Source organism: Pinus tabuliformis, chromosome 4_1 (genome assembly GCF_031772625.1).
Source record: "Pinus tabuliformis cultivar Carrire ecotype Pingquan chromosome 4_1, CPIR1, whole genome shotgun sequence".
Lineage (NCBI taxonomy): Eukaryota > Viridiplantae > Streptophyta > Pinopsida > Pinales > Pinaceae > Pinus > Pinus tabuliformis.
Genome location: NC_142303.1, coordinates 90,323,582 through 90,343,035, shown reverse-complemented (window position 1 = coordinate 90,343,035; position 19,454 = coordinate 90,323,582).

Here is a 19,454-nt window from a genome sequence, read left to right as displayed (position 1 = left end):
GGCCATGGAGGCCACATGGTTGTGCAGAAAATTGAGGCCAATAATTTGGGCATTGACCTGTTATCGTTGTCGGCTCATATCACTCATAGATTGTAACCCTTTGATGTCAACGTGTTTGGGCATTTCAAGAACTATTTCAAGGTTGAGCGAGCTTTGGGGATGGAAAAGAATCCAGGGGTGGAAGTAAAAATGTTTGAGCTAGATGAGCTTGCAAGTAAAGAATTTAAAAGGGCTCTCACACCTTCTAATATCAAGGTTGGATTTAGGATGACTGGTATATGGCCACTTAATGTTGATTCTCTTATGAATGATATTGGTTGTAGCCAAGAATTTGATGTGGAAGGTCAAGAAGCAGAGAGCTTACAAGACCATGTTGATGCCCAAGAATATGTTGATGTTGTTGAAGGTATAATGTCCCTTTCTAAAGGGCACTTTTATGATGATGATGATGAACATGTGAGTGAGACATAGTTCAATCATGAACCAATTGTCAATATCATGGAGGTTGTCACACCCACTGAACCACCTGCCAATTCTATGTTGGAAATAATACTGAGAGGGGGGGTGAATCAGTATTAGCAAATCAACAATTTTTCATTTCCATAATCAGATTCATATACGCTACTTCAGTTAGCGGAACTTGCATGTACATGCAACTGTGTTTAATGCAACTAGCGTATATCCAACAAACTTATGATTCAGTTAATTCATCATATGTGGATCTTTAATCAGTGCATCAAAACTTCATTAACCATATAAACAGTAACCAAGTGCAATAAAAATTGAACAGGTCATCACACATAAGAAACACACATGAACACCAAGATATAAGGTGGAAACCAAATGTGGGTGAAAACCACCTACTGCAATCATCTCTGTCTTCTTTTAATAATAAGAATATTATGTTTACAATTTTTGTACTGGTGCAGTCTTATACCAATATGCAGGTTTCTACCTGCAGAAGGCTACAACCTTCTCTCGTTCTCCAGATTCTACTGGAAGGGAGCTACAACCCCCTAGCTCTTGTACTAGCTGATATATTTACTAGTATGTAGGTGCCGGCCTACAGAAGGCTACAACCTTCTCTTTTCTTCTAGGGACCACATTTCATAAATTTTCAGACTGGATCCATCAACAACATCATTCAATGATCAAATATATCTGCATCAACCAATTTCCTTCTGAACCAACCACAACCGAATCAATCAATCACTCCATCAATCTGATCAATTAGAACGTTGTCATTAGAATACAGTAACCAGAACCCAGAACACTACAACGACAAACAGAGGCAACTAAAACATATTTTATAAGGTATACACTACTTCCATGTGTAAAACCTAAGTGCATATGCACTTTCCTCATGTGAACCTACGTACAGATCTGTAAATGATGTATACGTTGTTTTGATATGCAGAACCAATGTGTATACGCGCATTTTCTAAAGTGAACTTGCATACAGATCTATAAATGATATTTGAATATTACAACAATTCCATACTTCAGTCATACCCAGATCATCATATTTACAGACTTACAACATGCGCCAGTTATTCAGATAAAGCATCAAACCACATAAATATAATTCAATTCAAGCCTTAAGATCTTAATACATCATTAGATCTTATTCTTCATCAAGCGCTAAGGTTCATCCTTGGTTCAGATCCAGCAATGCACCATAACCCAATAACCTACATACTAGATCTCACTCTTCATCAAATCTTCAATGCTTGAGTTTCCTAGCCTAATGATCTTCTCCTCCTTTTATACTTTTAGGCCTTTCTCAATACCATGGACCAAAACCACTTAGGGCCAATACCTTAGATCAAATACCATGGACCAATACCATGGACCAAATACTTCAGACTAAAACTTAGTTTTCCAAGGTATACGCGCTTTCCTTTCTGTGAAAATGTGTGTGTACGTATACACTCCTTTTATTCTATTAACCCTTGTGTATATGCGGCTTGGTAAATGGTGAACTTGCATATACCTCTCTTTCTTCATTCTATGAGTCTGATATATAACTCTATGTTGTTAACCTATAGTATTGTGATCTGTCATCTAAATGAGTTGCTTTTTGAACTGATTCCTTGAAGCTGCCCTGCATTTCATTACATCTATAAACACTACTTTCATGCATTTTGTCACATCTGATATCACTTCTGTATTTCATCTAGTTACCATATACAAGCAGGTCTTTCTACTATAAGTGGGTTGCCATCAAGCATAACACATACATCATAATGCCAGCAATCTCCTGCTTTGGACTTGATGTCAACAACAACCACACCAATTCACTCTCCCCCTTTGACATCAAGGGAAAAGGGTCATGCTCCCCCTGAGCATAAGAAAAGTCAAAAAGATGTTCTAAAAGAAGAACATGTTAGAGAAATATTATATATGACAGAGAAATGAAAGACATATAATATGAATAAAACACAAACACATAAAACCAGAGAGACACAGATATACGTGGTTCACCCAGTTTGGGCTATGTCCACCCCAAACAACCAGTCCTTTCTTTATATTATCCAGCAAAATGAAGAGACACAACCTACAACAAATCCGCTATAATACCCTTTGTCTTCTCTCACAGTCTCACCTCTCTGTTTCTGGCTAGAAGAATACACAGCCTCAATACAATGCCCTCATATAAAGAGAGGGGTTGCCTTCTAGGGAAAAAACCCTAAACTAAACATAAGTTCTACCGTCATTTCATCTGCCTAATGAACGACCCAGATTGACTAGAAATTACTATACTTTTACCAGACAATTTTACATCTATTTTCAGCTTCGGGGGTGCTACCCCCGAAACCCCCACCAGGGGACCACTAGCCCCTAGAACCCCCAACCGGGGGGATCACCCCCCCCCAAAACCCCCGCGGGGGGATAAGTCCCCCCGCACCGTGTACAATCTTCCTTAGGTATACATCCGGCTGAAACAAAGACTTCTAAAAAATCATGCTCCAAACCCAACAATCTCCCACTTGGAGAATGATTATAGCAACTCCACCGCTGCTTCATTTGCTGGGCAATGACTCCTCTTTGGACCTGACTGTCTCTCATCTTCATCATCATCCTTCAAGAAAAATTGAACTGAGCATATTCTCAGTTTCTCCTTGGTTACAACTTTTGTTAGCATATCTGTAGGATTCTGGCTAGTGTGTATTTTTTCGGCTTCAACTCTCCATCTTCCAACACTGATTGTATGACATGGTACTTGAGCTATATGTGTTTAGTCCTGGAATGAAATTCTGAGTTCTTTGCAAGATGAATGGCACTTTGGCTATCACTGTATAATGTGCCCACATCATGCTTCTTATCCAATTCACCCATAAACCTTTGTAACCAAATCATTTCTTTACTACCCTCTGTAGCAGCAACATACTCTGTTTTTGTTGTTAAAAGTGCAACAACACTTTGGATTTTTGAAACCCAACTGACAGTTGTTCCACCTACAGTAAATACATATCCTATAGTGCTCCTCCTATTATCTTTGTCACCTGCCATATCTGCATCAACATATCCCTGTAGAGAAATGTTTGAACCACCAAAGCATAATGCTTGATTTGAGGTACCTCTCAAATATCTGAGAATCCATTTCACTGCCATCCAATGTTCTTTTCCCAGATTGTTCATGTACCTACTTACAACTCCCATTGCATGTGCAATATTAGGCCTTGTGCAGACCATTGCATACATTAAGCTTCCAACTGCTGATGCATATGGAACTTTAGACATATAATCCATGTCTTCATGGGTATTTGGGCACATCTCCTGACTAAGTTTAAAATGGCTAGCAAAAGGTGTACTAACTGGTTTTTCATTGTGCATATTAAATCTTTTCAACACCTTTTGTATGTACTAATTCTGAGACAATGTTAATTTGTGATTTTTCCTGTCTCTAGTTTTTCTCATACCAAGGATTTGTTTTGCAGCTCCCAAATCCTTCATTGCGAATGAATTTTCCAATATTATTTTGAGCACATTTATTTCCTGCATGTTAGACCCTGCAACAAGCATGTCATCTACATACAATAAAAATATAATATAGCTGCCATCATTTTGCTTTTTCAGATAAACATAATGATAAAAGTGAAATCTAGTATAACCTTGTTTAGACATAAACTTGTCAAATTTTAGATACCACTGCCTTGGAGCCTGTTTTAAGCCATACAAGCTCTTCTTCAACCTGCACACTAGTTTCTCCTTCCCTTTTGCCTCATATCTTTGTGGTTGCTGCATATATATCTCTTCCTCCAAACCCCCATGGAGAAAGGTTGTCTTTACATCTAACTGCTCAATATGCAAATATTCAACTGCTACTAGACTTAAAATAGTTCTGATTGAAGTCATTTTAACAACAAGAGAAAATATTTCATCAAAATCAATACCTTTCTTCTCTGTAAACCCCTTCACCACAAGTGTAGCTTTGTACCTCTATTTTACTCCATCTTCTTCCTTCAACCTGTAAACCCATTTATTCTGCAATGTAGTTTTACCTGCAGGCAACCTGACTAAGTCCCAAGTCTAGTTATGCATTAAGGAGTCCATCTCTTCTTCCATGGCTAGCTCCCATTTCTTTCTACTTTCAACCTACATCGCTTCTTCATAACATTTTGGTTCACCAGAATCAGTCAACAATAAATAATATAGTGAAGGAGAGTATCGTTCAAGGGGTATACTTATCCTAGTAGATCTTCTAACACCACTTTCAGGTGTTTGGGGTGCATGTTGTTGTTGTGGTGGCTGCTATTGTTGTGATTGTTGATTATTGTTATTTTCAAGCACCTTTACTTTTTTAGTGATCCCATCAAGAACTGTGTATTCCTTGTTTTCTTTTTCTTGTTTCTTTTCCTGCAATTGATTCTTATACAAGACCTTTCATTGAATATTACATCTCTGCTCATAATGATTTTGTGATTTTCATAATCATATAAGCGATAACCAGAATCATTAACACCATATCTAATAAAGGTACATTTCTTTGATTTTGCCTCAAGCTTTGTTCTATCTTCTTTATTAATATGGACAAAGGCCTCACAACCAAAAGGCTTTAAAGAAGAGTAGTTTACCTTTTTACTTGTCCATGCTTCCTCTAGAACACCACCATCCAAGGAACTTGAAGGCCCTCTGTTTATTAGATAAACAACAGTATCTATAGCATCTGCCCAAAACTGTAAAGGCAATCCTGCATGCAATCTCATGCACCTTGCACGCTCCATGATTGTTCTGCTCATCCTTTTTGACACACCATTTTATTGTGGTGTTCTTGGAACTGTCTTCTCTCTGCGAATTCCATGCTCTGAATAGTACCTATCAAACTCTTTGCTGCAATATTCACCTCCATTGTCTAATCTGAGACACTTCAATTTCTTTCCTGTCTCAATCTCAACCAAAGCTTTCCATTTCTTGAAAGTATCAAATACATCAGATTTATTCTGAATACAATAAATCCAAGATTTTCTAGTTGCATCATCAATAAAAGTAACATAATAATGAGAGCCATCGAGAGATGATACCTGAGCAGGTCCCTAGACATCTGTATGCACAAGCTCTAATTTTTCACTCTTCTTCTCTTTCCCAACTCTGAGAAATCTGACTCTCTTATGTTTTCCATAAATGCAATTCCCGCAGAAATCCAAATCAACATTATTCAAACCCGGCAATAAATTCCTTGAGTGAAGAATCTTCATCCCCTTCTCACTCATGTGTCCGAGCCTATGATGCCATAATGTTTCATCTTCTCCTTTGGAAGTTAAAGCATTAACAGAGTTAGAAATACCATTGCATAAATACAATGTACCAACCTTTTTGCCTTTTTCTATTACCAGGGCTCCTTTGGTGACCTTCCAAGCTTTATCTGTGAAAGTTGTCACACAGCCTTCACCACCTAACTACCCTGTTGAAATCAGATTTTTCTTTAGATCTGGAACATGCCTTACCTCCTTTAGTAGCCATTGGTTTCCATTCTGCTGTTTTACAAGAACCTTATCCATTCCAACAATTTCACAAGGTTTATCACCACCCAAACAGACTTGTCCAAAATCTCCTTGAACATAGTCATGAAAGTATTTCTTATTAAGTGTGGCATGGAATGAGGCCCCTGAATCTACCACCCAGGAATCAGTAATATTTTTGAAAGAAAGAATCAAAGCATCTTGTAACACCTCACCTGTCACATTTGCTTCATGATTTTTTTCTTGCTGTGCATCCTCTTCTTTTCCCTTCCGAGGTCTATAGTCTTTCTTTAGGTGTCCTTTCTTTCCACATTTCCAGCACACTATCCCTGATTTGGACTTGGATCTGCCTTTCATTCACTGCGATATCTTGAGCTCTTTCCTCTTTCCATTTTTCTTCACCTAGACTCTACACTCAAAGCATTAACCAATGTCTCACCAGAGCTTTTCCATCGCATTTCCTCACTAAGGATAGCATCGACAACATTATCAAACTTTAAAGTACTAGATCCAAAAATAGAATTACTAATGGCCATTACTAAACCGTTCCAATTTTCTGGCAATGAGCACAAGAATAACAGAGCTCTAACTTCATCATCAAAGTTTACCCCTATAGAACTTAACTGACTTGTAACAGTATTAAAATCATTTAAATGGTCTGCAACAAATCCACCTTCCGACATCTTCATATTAAATAACCGTTTCATAAGAAATACCTTTTTTGAGGCTAAGGGTTTTTCATATAGTTTCACCAATGCCATAATCAAACCCTCTGTCATTGTTTCCTTCGAAATTTTGAAGGCAACTAACACTACGAGGCACAACTGTACTGTTCCAAGTTCCTTTCTATCGAGAATGTTCCATTCTTCATTTGTCAAACTTGTCAGCATCTTTGTTTTTCCACCCAATGGTAGGTACAGATCTTTATGATACAGATAATCTTCCATAGTGAGAAGTTTTGGCCGTTAAATTTCTCAACCCTAAACTTACCATCTTCCATCATTTCTCCCACTCGAATGAGGAACCCTTCTTTCCTGCGAGTTTATCGACCAAATAGACCTTCAGCTCCGATATCAGTTTTTAGAGAAGTATTATATATGACAGAGAAATGCAAGACATATAATATGTAGAAAAACACAAACACATAAAACCAGAGAGACACAGATATACGTGGTTCACCCAGTTTGGGCTACGTCCACCCCGAACAACTAGTCCTTCCTTTCTATTATCCAGCAAAATGAAAAGACACAACCTACAACAGATCCACTGTAATATCCTCTGTTTTCTCTCACAGTCTCACCTATCTGTTTCTCGCTCGAAGAATACACATCTATTAGATAGCCTCAATACAATGCCCTCATACAAAGAGAGGGGTTGCCTCCTAGGGCAAAAAACCCTAAACTAAACATAAGTTCTACTATCATATCATCTGCCTAATCAACGGCCCATATTGACTAGAAATTACTATACTTTTACAAGGCAATTTTACATCTGCTTTAAGCTTCAGGGGTGCTGCCCCCGAAACCCTCGCCGGGGGACCGCTGGCCCTCGGACCCCCCAGCTAGGGGGGGATTTCCCCCCCCCCCCCCCCCCCCGAACCCTCGCGGGGGGGACAAGTCCCCCCTGTACCCCCCTGCGTGGAGGGGTGTATAATCTTCTTGGGGTATACATCCGGCTAAAACAAAGACCTCTAAAAAATCATGCTCCACACCCAACAGAACATGACTCTATAGATACATCACAAATGACCTTCCTATCACCAAAGACTCATACATACATCCATCTCCCAACCAAGTGGGGATATACCAAATGTTTATACATGGCAAAACATAGACATTACATCATCCATCCCATGCATAGTGGGGTTACAAATTTGGTCTTTTCATGACCTTTACATTAAAAAGATGTACATGACTTATATAACAGAGACCAACTATCTAAAACAAGACCATGATGGTCATCAACAACTATCATATGATCTGCACCATTAGCAGCATCTGTCAATCAACATCCAAACCAGCAACCTATATATGTCCATAATTAGTTCCCAAACTATCATCAACCATGTTCTCCCCATGAACCTGTGCCACCTGTTTATTGTCAGATCATATCAAACCCCTTTCTCTTGAGTCTAGCCCACTACTTTTCTTCATACCAACATATACGCGACTGTATCCATAGAAACCAGCATATGTACGCGACTTTGCTTCATGAAAATCTCGTATACTAACCTTTCTTTAAAAAATGGATTTTAACAGCAGGATGATGCAGCCTCCCAGCTTTTGTCTGAGATATTCAAATGTCTCTCTGGGCAGTGGTTTAGTGAATATATTAGCAACCTGTTCTTTGGAGGGAACATACTCCAATTTGACCTTTTGTTCACGCACTTGTTCTCATAGGAAATGATATTTGATGGGTATGTTCTTGGCCTTCGAGTGCATAACTAGATTCTTTGAAATACCGATGGCACTTGTATTATCACATCAAATGGAGATGGGTGGAGTACATGTGATCTGAATATCTTGCAAGGTTTGCATCATCCAAAGTAATTGTGTGCAGCAAGATGCAGTAGCCACATATTCTGTTTCAGTTGTAGATAATGCAATTGAACTTTGTTTCTTGCTCAACCAAGACACCAAGCTAGAACCCATATAGAATGCACCACATCTAGTGCTTTTTCTGTCATCAACACTTGTTGCCCAATCTACATCTATATATGCATGAAGTGTAAGATCTGTATCTCTAGGATACCATAAACAAAAGCTCTGTGTTCCTTGAAGATATTTGAAGATCCTTTTGACTGCCTGAAGGTGATATTCCTTTGGATTTGCTTGGAATCTTCCAACTATTCCCACTGCATGCATGATGTCTCGTCAGGTACTTGTTAGATAAAGCACAATTCCAATAATGGATTTGTAAGTTGGTTGATGTACCACTGCTGATTCATCATTTGAACTGAGACTACATCCTGTTACCATTGGAGTACATACTGGTTTAGAATCTTCCATGCCATACTTTTTCAGGATTTGTTTGAGATATTTGGTTTGTGAGAGAAAAATATCGTCTTTATTTTGCTGAACTTGTAGACCAAGAAAGTAGGTAAGCTCACCAAGCAAGGACATTTCAAATTCTTGCTCAATTACTGAAGAAAAATTCTGGCTCATGGATTCTTCATTGCTACCAAAAATAATATCATCAACATACACATCAATTATTAGCAATTTATCAGTGTCCATCTTTGTATATAGATTTCTATCTGTTGACCCCTTTGAAAAACCCTGTTGGTGGAGATATTTGTCAATATGGTAATACCATGCCTTTGAGATATTTGGTTTGTGAGAGAAAAACATCGTCTTTATTTTGTTGAACTTGTAGACCAAGAAAGTAGGTAAGCTCACCAAGCAAGGACATTCCAAATTCTTGCTCAATTACTGAAGAAAAATTCTGACTCATGGATTCTTCATTGCTACCAAAAATAATATCAACAACATACACATCAATTATTAGCAATTTATCAGTGTCCATCTTTGTATATAGATTGATATCTGTTGACCCCTTTGAAAAACCCTGTTGGTGGAGATATTTGTCAAGATGGTAATACCATGCCTTTGGAGCCTGTTTTAGACCATAGAGAGCTTTCCTGAGTTTGCATACAAGTTTTGTATCATTTCCAAGAATGAATCCTTTTGGTTATTCAATATGGACTTCTTCTTCTAAGTCTCCATTAAGAAAGGCATATTTTACATCCATTTGGTATACTTTGAATATTTGAAAACTAGAAAGAGCAAGAAACATTCTGATGGCTTCAAGTCTAGCTACATGTGCAAAATCTTCTTCAAAATCTATACCTTCTTGTTGAGCATATCCTTCACAAACAAGTCTGGCCTTTTTTCTAATAACTTCTCCATTTTCGTTCAACTTATTTTTGAATACCCATTTAGTTCCTATGACATTTTTATCATGAGGTCTAGGAACTAATTCCCAAGTATTATTACTTTCAATTTGTTCAAGTTCTTCATTCATGGCCTTGACCCAACATTCATCTCTCCACACTTCATTTACATTTTGAGGTTCAGTGGAAGATAGTAATGCTAGATAGATTGAAGATTCGACAATGCTTATTCTAGTCTGCACACCTGCCCCTTTTTCTCCTAATATTTGACTTTCTAGATGATTTTTATGAACATGTCTGTACGGAGTCTTTTCTTCTATCATTATCTCTTCTTCCGGTGCTTCATTGGTTTCTTCTTCAAAATCAATGTGATTTGATGTGGGATAATGATCCTCATCTTCTTCATTGTCATAATCTTCATTTTTTTATCTATTTTGGATTTTTGCGTGCTTTATCAACCACAACATCAATACTTTCAATAATTTTCCCAAGTCTTAAATTGTAACATTTATATCCTTTACTTTGGGAAGAGTAGCCAAGAAGAATACCTTCATCTGCTTTGGGTTCAAACTTACCAAGTTTTTCATCAGTCCTTTTGATGGAACATTTTCTTCCAAAAACTTTGAAGTATTTTACAGTAGGAGTCTTACCATACCAAATTTCATGTGGAGTTTGATTGTTGTTTACCCGAACATTTGCTTGGTTGAGAATAGTGATGGTGGCGAATGCGGCTTCACCCCAGAAAGTTGCAGGAGTTCCAAATTCATCTAGCATAGCATGAGCCATTTGTTGAATAGTTGTGTTCATCCTTTCAACCACTCCATTTCGTTGAGAATTCCTTGTGATGGAGAACTGTCTTTTTATTCCATGTTGTTCACAAAATTCAAAGAATTCATCCGACGTAAATTCCCCTCCTCGATCAGATCTGAGGCATTTTATTTTGCGGTCTGATTCATTTTCAACCAAAGCTTTGAAGTATTTGAACTTTTCAAATGCTTCATCTTTATGCTTTAGAAGACCTATCCAACACATATCTAGAAAAGTCATCAATAAACAATATAAAGTATTCTTCTCCTCCAGGTGAAATTTTCCTTAATGGACCACATAAATCAGTATGAACAAGTTCAAGAGGCTTACTAGCTAACCCTTCCTTTTCGATGAATTGAGATCTGGTTTGGTTACCGAATTGAAAATATTTGCATATAGTATTTTCAGGAATGTTGATATTCGGAATATCATGAACAACCTGGAATCTACACACTTTTTTTATTTGAGAAAAGCTTAGATGTCCCAATCTTCTGTGCCATAACTAGTTTTCATCATTTTTGCTTAGATAACAATGTTGTTGTCCTCCCTTGATTATGTATAGGTTATTTGGATTTCTTGTCCCTTTAATCATGATTTCTCCTGTATCAAGCTCACGAAAAACACTTCTATTTGATCGAAACACTACTTCATTTCCTTGATCACACATTTGACTCGCACTCAATAGATTATGCTTTAAGCCATCAACATACATAACATTCCCAGCTTTAACTTTTTCTTTCAAGAAAACAGAACCTTTGCCTTTTATAACGGCAGGAGTGTCATTTCCAAATGAGACACTATTATCCTTTTCTAAGGCATTATATGAGTGTCGTTTTTCTTTGTCACCTGTCATGTGTGTTGAGCATCCACTGTCGATGTACCACTAGTTTTCTTGTCCTTCTGCGTACAAGGCTATACCACATATTTCTGTTTTTGGTTCTTTCTTTCTCCATCTTTTTGGATTTAATGGAGTTTGCTCCTTTTGAGATATTTGCCGAATTTTACTCCTGCATTCAGATTCTTCAAGGCTAAAGTTGTTACAGATTGAGCATTCTATTTCATTTTCAAGAAGAGAAAAGTTATCATACGAACTTTTCTTGATCCCCGTCACATTCCTTTGATTCCGTGCTTCTCTATTCATGATAGTTTTATAAGCAACACATTGAGCAGCTTTGTGTCCAAAATTATGACATGAGAAACATTGACCATTAAATAATTTCCTGTGATTATCGAATCTACTGACCTGTTGATTGTAGTTGAAGTTCCTCCTACTGCCATGTTGATTGTAGTTTCTATTGATATTCTTTGAAGCAAATTGAGTACGATTTACCTAAGGTTGATTGTGACTTATATTCATCCTTGAAGTAAATTGAGTCTGGTTCACCTGATGATCTGCTTTATGCCTTTGCTAATGATTGTTGAACTGTTCACTGCTCTTTGCTGCATCCAGATAGCTTTTAGTGGAGGTTGAAGGCTTATGTGATTGAGATGTTTCTTCAGTATATCCAAGACCTGTCTTTATCAGAGGAGAGCGTTGTACTTTGATAATTTCATTTAAGGTTTCTAATCCTTTAGCAAATATAAGATTGAGAGATTTTGTTTTCTCAAGATCCTTTCTTAGACCCACAATTTCACATTCTAGCTTTTCACTGTGTTTTTATCTTTCAACAAGTTGGTACATCAAGGTATCTATAATCATATTCTCTTCTTCTAAACAGATTTTGAGTTTAGAGATTTCTTCATAAAGGTCATCTTCGTCTAAAGCATCCAAAAAATCATCATCTTCATAAGCCATCAGAAGTCTATAGTCATTACTATTTTCATCTTCATCACTATTTAATAAACCATCGCTATCTTCATGAGTATAGTAGCTCATTTTACTTACGCTTTGTTTTCTATTCCATTTTGCAGATTCCTTCCCTTTATCATATTTATCTTTATGAGGATATTTGGCAGCATAATGACCGACTATACCATAGGCAAAGCATTTAAAAGGTAGTTTATCTCTGAATCTTCTGAACCCCCATTGAAGATTCTTGACAAATTTTGCTTCCTCTTCTTCTTCTGAAATATGTCCTGATTCATTGAGAACTTATTTTCCTTTTGCTGAAGCTTTAAATGCGGCTTCTCTCATATCTAATGGACCTTCTTTTCTCATTTCAAAGGCATTTAAGATTCCGTGAAGCTGTGTCATAGTAATAGTCTGTAGTTTCTACTTTTCTTCTATGCCAGATACTTTGGATTCAAATTGAGCAGATAAGGATTTTAAAACTTTTTCAGCTAAGGTAACTTCCTTTATTTCTTCATCCAGATTCTTCATGCAATTAACAATCTCATCTATACATAATAAGTAACTAGCTATACTTTCATCATTGTGCATCTTGAGAGTTTCATATTGAATTTTGAGAGTTTACAGTTTAGCAAGTTTTACCTGAGAGTCTCCTTTGTAGCTTAGAACGATTTTATCCCATATTTCTTTGGCTGATTTGAGTTGCAGAACTTTGACAAACTCTGATTGTGATAGACTTCCCAATAATGTATTGACAGCCTTGGCATTGGTTTCATATTGTTTTTTACCTATTGTATCTGTAGGAATTGCTCATGGAAATGTATATCCTCCTTCCACGATTTCCCAGACATCTGTTCCAAGAGATTTAAGATAGGTTGTGGTTCTTACCTTACAATAAACAAAGTTTCTCCCATCAAAGATTGGTGGTCTGATGGATCCTCCGCTTTCTTGATTACTCATGATGATTGATCTTCCTTCAAGCGATCAAGCTTCTTCTGAAGGACCTGCTCTGTTACCAATTGTTGGAAATAATACTGAGAGGGGGGGGGGGGGGTAAATCAGTATTAGAAAATCAACAATTTTTCATTTCCATAATCAGATTCATATATGCTACTTCAGTTAGGGGAACTCGCGTGTACACACAACTGTGTTTAATGTAACTAGCGTATATCCAACAAACTTATGATTCAGTTAATTCATCATATGTGGATCTTTAATCAGTGCATCATAACTTCATTAACCATATAAATAGGAACCAGGTGCAGTAAAAATAGAACAGATCATCACACATAAGAAACACACAAGAACACCAAGATATAAGGTGGAAACCTAATGTGGGTGAAAACCACCTGTTGCAATCGTCTCTATCTTCTTTTAATAATAAGAATATTATGTTTACAATTTTTGTACTGGGGCAGTCTCATACCAGTACGCAGGCTTCTACCTGCAGAAGGCTACAACCTTCTCTCGTTCTCCAAATTATACTGGAAGGGAGCTACAACCCCCTAGCTATTGTACTAGCTGATATATTTACTAGTACGTAAGTGTCGGCCTACAGAAGGCTACAACCTTCTCTTTTCTTCTAGGGACCACATTTCATAAATTTTCAGACTGGATCCATCAACAACATCATTCAATGATCAAATATATCTGCATCAACCAATTTCCTTCTGAACCAACCAAAACCGAATCAATCAATCACTCCATCAATCTGATCAATTAGAATGTTGTCACCAGAATACAGTAACCAGAATCCAGAACAATACAACAACAAACAGAAGCAACTAAAACATATTTTATAAGGTATACACTACTTCCATGTGTAAAACTTACGTGCATACACGCTTTCCTCAAGGCGAACCTGCGTACAGATCTGTAAATTATGTATACGTTGTTTTGATATGCAGAACTAGTGTGTATACACGCCTTTTCTAAAGTGAACTTGCGTATAGATATATAAATGATATTTAAATATTACAACAATTCCAGACTTCAGTCATACCCAGATCATCATATTTACAGACTTACAACATGCACCAGTTATTTAGATAAAGCATCAAACCACATAAAGATAATTCAATTCAAGCCTTAAGATCCTGATACATCATTAGATCTTATCCTTCATCAAGCTCTAAGGTTCATCCTTGGTTCAGATCTAGTAATGCACCATAACCCAATAACCTGCATACTTGATCTCACTCTTCATCAAATATTCAATGCTTGAGTTTCCTGGCCTAATGATCTTCTCCTCCTTTTATAGTTTTAGGCCTTTCTCAATACCATGGACCAAAACCACTTATGAACAATAACTTGGATCAAATACCATGGATCAAAATACCACGGACCAAATACTTCGGACCAAAACTTAGTTTTCCAAGGTATACATGCTTTCGTTTGTGTAAAAGTGCGTGTGTATGTTATACTCTCCTTTTGTTCTGTTAACTCGTGTGTATATGCGGCTTGGTCAATGGTGAGCCTGCGTATACCTCTCTTTCTTCATTCTGTGAGTCTGATCTATAACTCTATGTTGTTAACATGTAGTACTGTGATCTATCATCTGAATGAGTTGCTTTCTGAACTGATTCCTTGAAGCTGAACTGTATTTCATCACATCTGTAAACACTACTGTCATGCATTTTGTCACATCTGATATCTCTTCTATAGTTCATCTAGTTACCATATACAAGTGAGTTTTTCTGCTATAAGTGGGTTGCCATCAAGTACAACACATACATCATAATGCCAACAATCTCCCCCTTTGGACTTGATGGCAACAACAACCACACCAAGCCACTCTCCCCCTTTGACATCAAGGGCAAAGGGTCATGCTCCCCCTGAGTGCATGTTGAAATCTCTGATATGCTAAAATGTGCTGATTGAGCTCTAATGATCGAGTCCATGCTCCCCCTAAGCATAAGCAAAGTCAAAAGTATGTTCTAAAAGAAGAACATGACTCTATACATACATCACAAATGACCTTCCTATCACCAAAGACTCATACATACATCCATCTCCCAACCAAGTGGGGATATACCAAATGTTTATACATGGCAAAACATAGACATTACATCATCCATCCCATGCATAGTGGGGTTACAAATTTGGTATTTTCATGACATTTACATTAAAAATATGTACATGACTTATATAACAGAGACCAACTATCTAAAACAAGACCATGATGGTCATCAGCAACTATCATATGATCTGCACCATTAGCAACATCTGTCAATCATCATCCAGACCAGCAACCTCTATATGTCCATCATTAGTTCCCAAACTATCATCAACCATGTTCTCCCCCTGAACCCGTGCCACCTGTTTACTATCAGATCATATCAGACCCCTTTCTCCTGAGTTTGGCACACTGCTTTTCTTCAGACCAACATATGTGCGACTGTATCCACAAAAACCAGCGTATGTACACGACTTCGCTTCATGAAACTCGCGTATACCAACCTTTCTCTAAAAAATGGATTTTAACAGCAAGATGATGCAGAAACTACTCCCAACTTCTGTCTGAGATATTCAAATGTCTCTCTAGGAAGTGGTTTAGTGAATATATCAGCAACCTATTCTTTGGCGGGAACATACTCCAATTTGACCTTTTGTTCAAGTACTTGTTCTCATAGGAAATGATATTTGATGGGTATATGCTTCGTCTTAGAGTTCATAACTGGATTCTTTGAAATACTGATGGCACTTGTATTATCACATAGAATGGAGATGGGTGGAGTACATGTGATCTGAATATATTACAAAGTTTGCATCATACAAAGTAATTGTGTGCAGCAAGATGCAGCAGCTACCTATTCTGCTTCAGTTGTAGATAATGCAATTGAACTTTGTTTCTTGCTGAACCAAGACACCAACCTGAAACCCATATAGAATGCACCACCACCAGTGCTTTTCTTGTCATCAACATTTCCTGCCCAATCTGCATTTGTATATGAATGAAGTGCAAGATATGTATATCTAGGATACCGCAAACCAAAGTTGTGTGTTACTTGAACATATTTGAAGATCCTTTTGACTGCCTAAAGGTGAGATTCCTTTGGATTTGCTTAAAATCTTCCAACTATTCCCACTACATGCATGATGTCCGATCGGGCACCCATTAGATAAAGCAGATTGCCAATCATGGATCTGTAAGTTCGTTGATGTACCACTATTGAGTTGTCATTTGGACTGAGACTACATCCTATTACCATTGGAGTACATACTGGTTCAGAATCTTCCATGCCGTACTTTTTCAGGATCTGTTTGAGATCTTTGGTTTTTGAGAGAAAAATACCATCTTTATTTTGTTGAACTTGTAGACCAAGAAAGTAGGTAAGCTCACCAAGAAAGGACATTTCAAATTATTGCTGCATTACTAAAGCAAAATTCTGACTCATGGATTCTTCATTGCTACCAAAAATGATATCATCAACATACACAACAACTATTAGCAATTTATCAGTGTCCATCTTTGTATATAGATTACTATTTGCTGACCCCTTTGAAAAACCCTGTTGGTGGAGATATGTTATGAAAATAGCTCAAGAAAATATAGAAAAGATAGATCAATGCCTTAAAATTCAGCCTCTTCGAGGGGGAAACCTCCTTTACATTACATAAATGAACAATTCTTTGATGATTCAAATGAAAAAACCTCCTTTTTATATATAGGAGTCTAATGAGTCACAATATAACCCAGCCGACCTAATAATAATAATATAAAGCCACAAAAATAACAATAGAGCGATTCTATGGGGCACAATAATAACAATATGGGGGCAATAGGGGCACACCAATATTAATAAGGGGTACAACTACAATAGTAATGGGGTAATCACTAGTATTATAGTGACCCAACATGCCCCTATCCAAAAAAGTGTTATCCTCAATGCTTGAGTAGTTCTGGATACTTCTGTATAAAATTCTCATCCTCCTATGTGGAATCCTAGGCGGATAAGTTCTTCCACTTGATAAGATACTTTGAAATTGATCAATTTCGTAGCTGTCGAGTTCTTGTTTCTGTGACTGCTTTCGGTTCCAATATAAATTTTCCTTCCTCATCAAGTTCTGGCAATATTGTTTGAACTGGGAGCTTGTCACCTATAACCTTCTTTAAACATGAAACATGGAAAACTGGGTGCAATCGAGAAGCTGATGGAAGCTCCAATTTGTATGCCATAGTACCAATATTTTGCAACACCTTGTACGAACCATAATACTTGGGTGATAATTTATTATCCTTCTTAGCTTGCTTGAGGGACATTTGCTTATATGGTTGTAGCTGTAGGAATACCCAATCACCTACATCAAAACTTCTTTCGATGCGATGTTGATCTACCTTTTGTTTCATTCTATTATGTGCCAACACGAGGTTATCCTTTAAGAGTTGGAGGACTTGTTGTTGATGTTCGATGTGATGTTCCACTGCCTGAACCTTAGAATTTTCTCTTAAATATGATGTGATGGATGGTGTTTTATACCCAAAAGTTCCATAAATGGGGTCATTTTTGTTGCGGTATGGAAGGAAGTGTTATACCACCATTCAGCCAGAGGCAACCATTTGACCCATTGTGTCTGTTTATCAGATACAAAGCAACGAAGATATCCTTCCAAACATTTGTTTACTATCTCAGTTTTCCCATCAGATTGAGGATGATAAGATAAGCTATGAGCTAACTGAGTACCAAGACAAGAAAATAATTCTGTCCAAAAATTTCTAGTGAAAATGGGATCTCTGTCACTTACAATAATCTTTGGGTTTCCATGTAGCTTTTGAATTGTTTCCATAAATGCAGTAGAAACTGTACTGGCTTTAAATGGATGTGATAATGCACAAAAGTGTGCATACTTGGTAAGTCTGTCAACTACCACCATGATGACACTCTTTCCCTCAGACTTGGGTAAACCTGTGATAAAATCCATTGAAACCTCCTCCCAACGTTGGCTTGGAATGGATAAAGGTTGTAATAGACCCAATGTCTTAATTGTTTCAACTTTATTTTGTTGGCAAACCAAACATTCCACCACAAACTTTCGAATAGTTGATTTAAGGCCATCCCAAAAAATTTCCTTCTTAACCCCGTGGTAAGTTTTTAAAAATCGTGAGTGCCCTCGTAAGGGAGAAGTGTGCAATTCCATAAGAATCTTTTGTTTTAGCTGGGAATTCTTACAGAGGTATAAGCGATCTTTGTACCATAACGAATCATTTTTCCATCTAAATGTACCAGAAGTACTGGAATCTGTTGTAAATTTTGAATAAGTGTCCACACTTCTTCATCATTCTTCCATTCCTCCCTTGCTTCGTTTATCCAATCTGGTTGGATAATAGAAATGGCGCACAACAATGCTTCCACATCCTCATCCTTTCTTGAGAGTGCATCTGCCACAACATTTTGCTTCCCTTTTTTGTAGATGATTTCAAAGTCATAACCCAACATCTTTGTGACCCACTTTTGTTGCTCTTCAGAGGATAATCTTTGTTCTAAAAAGTATTTAAGGCTATCATGATCCATTTTTACCTTGAAGTGTCTTCCCATTAGGTAGGGTCGCCATTTCTTAAGTGCATGGAGTATTGCCAACATTTCCTTCTCATAAATAGCTTTGTGTAAAAACTTTCCCTTGATTGGACGACTTTCAAAAGCAATGGGTCTTTCATCTTGCATTAGAACAGCACCAATTCCATTTCCTGAAGCATCACATTCCACAATAAAGGTTTTTGTGAAGTCCAGTGTAGCTAAGACCGGTGCTTGGCACATTGCCTCTTTAAGATGTTCAAAGGCCTTTGTTGCTTCTGGAGTCCATGAAAATGCATCTTTCTTCAATAATGTTGTTAGAGGTGTTGCTATTCTCCCATAATTCTTAACAAACTTGCGATAATACCCTGTCAACCCGAGAAATCCTCGCAGATGCTTTATGGATGTGGGGATTTTCCATTCCTTAATGGCTTTAATTTTGCTAGGGTCTACCTTAACTCCTTCATGAGATACAATATGACCCAGATATT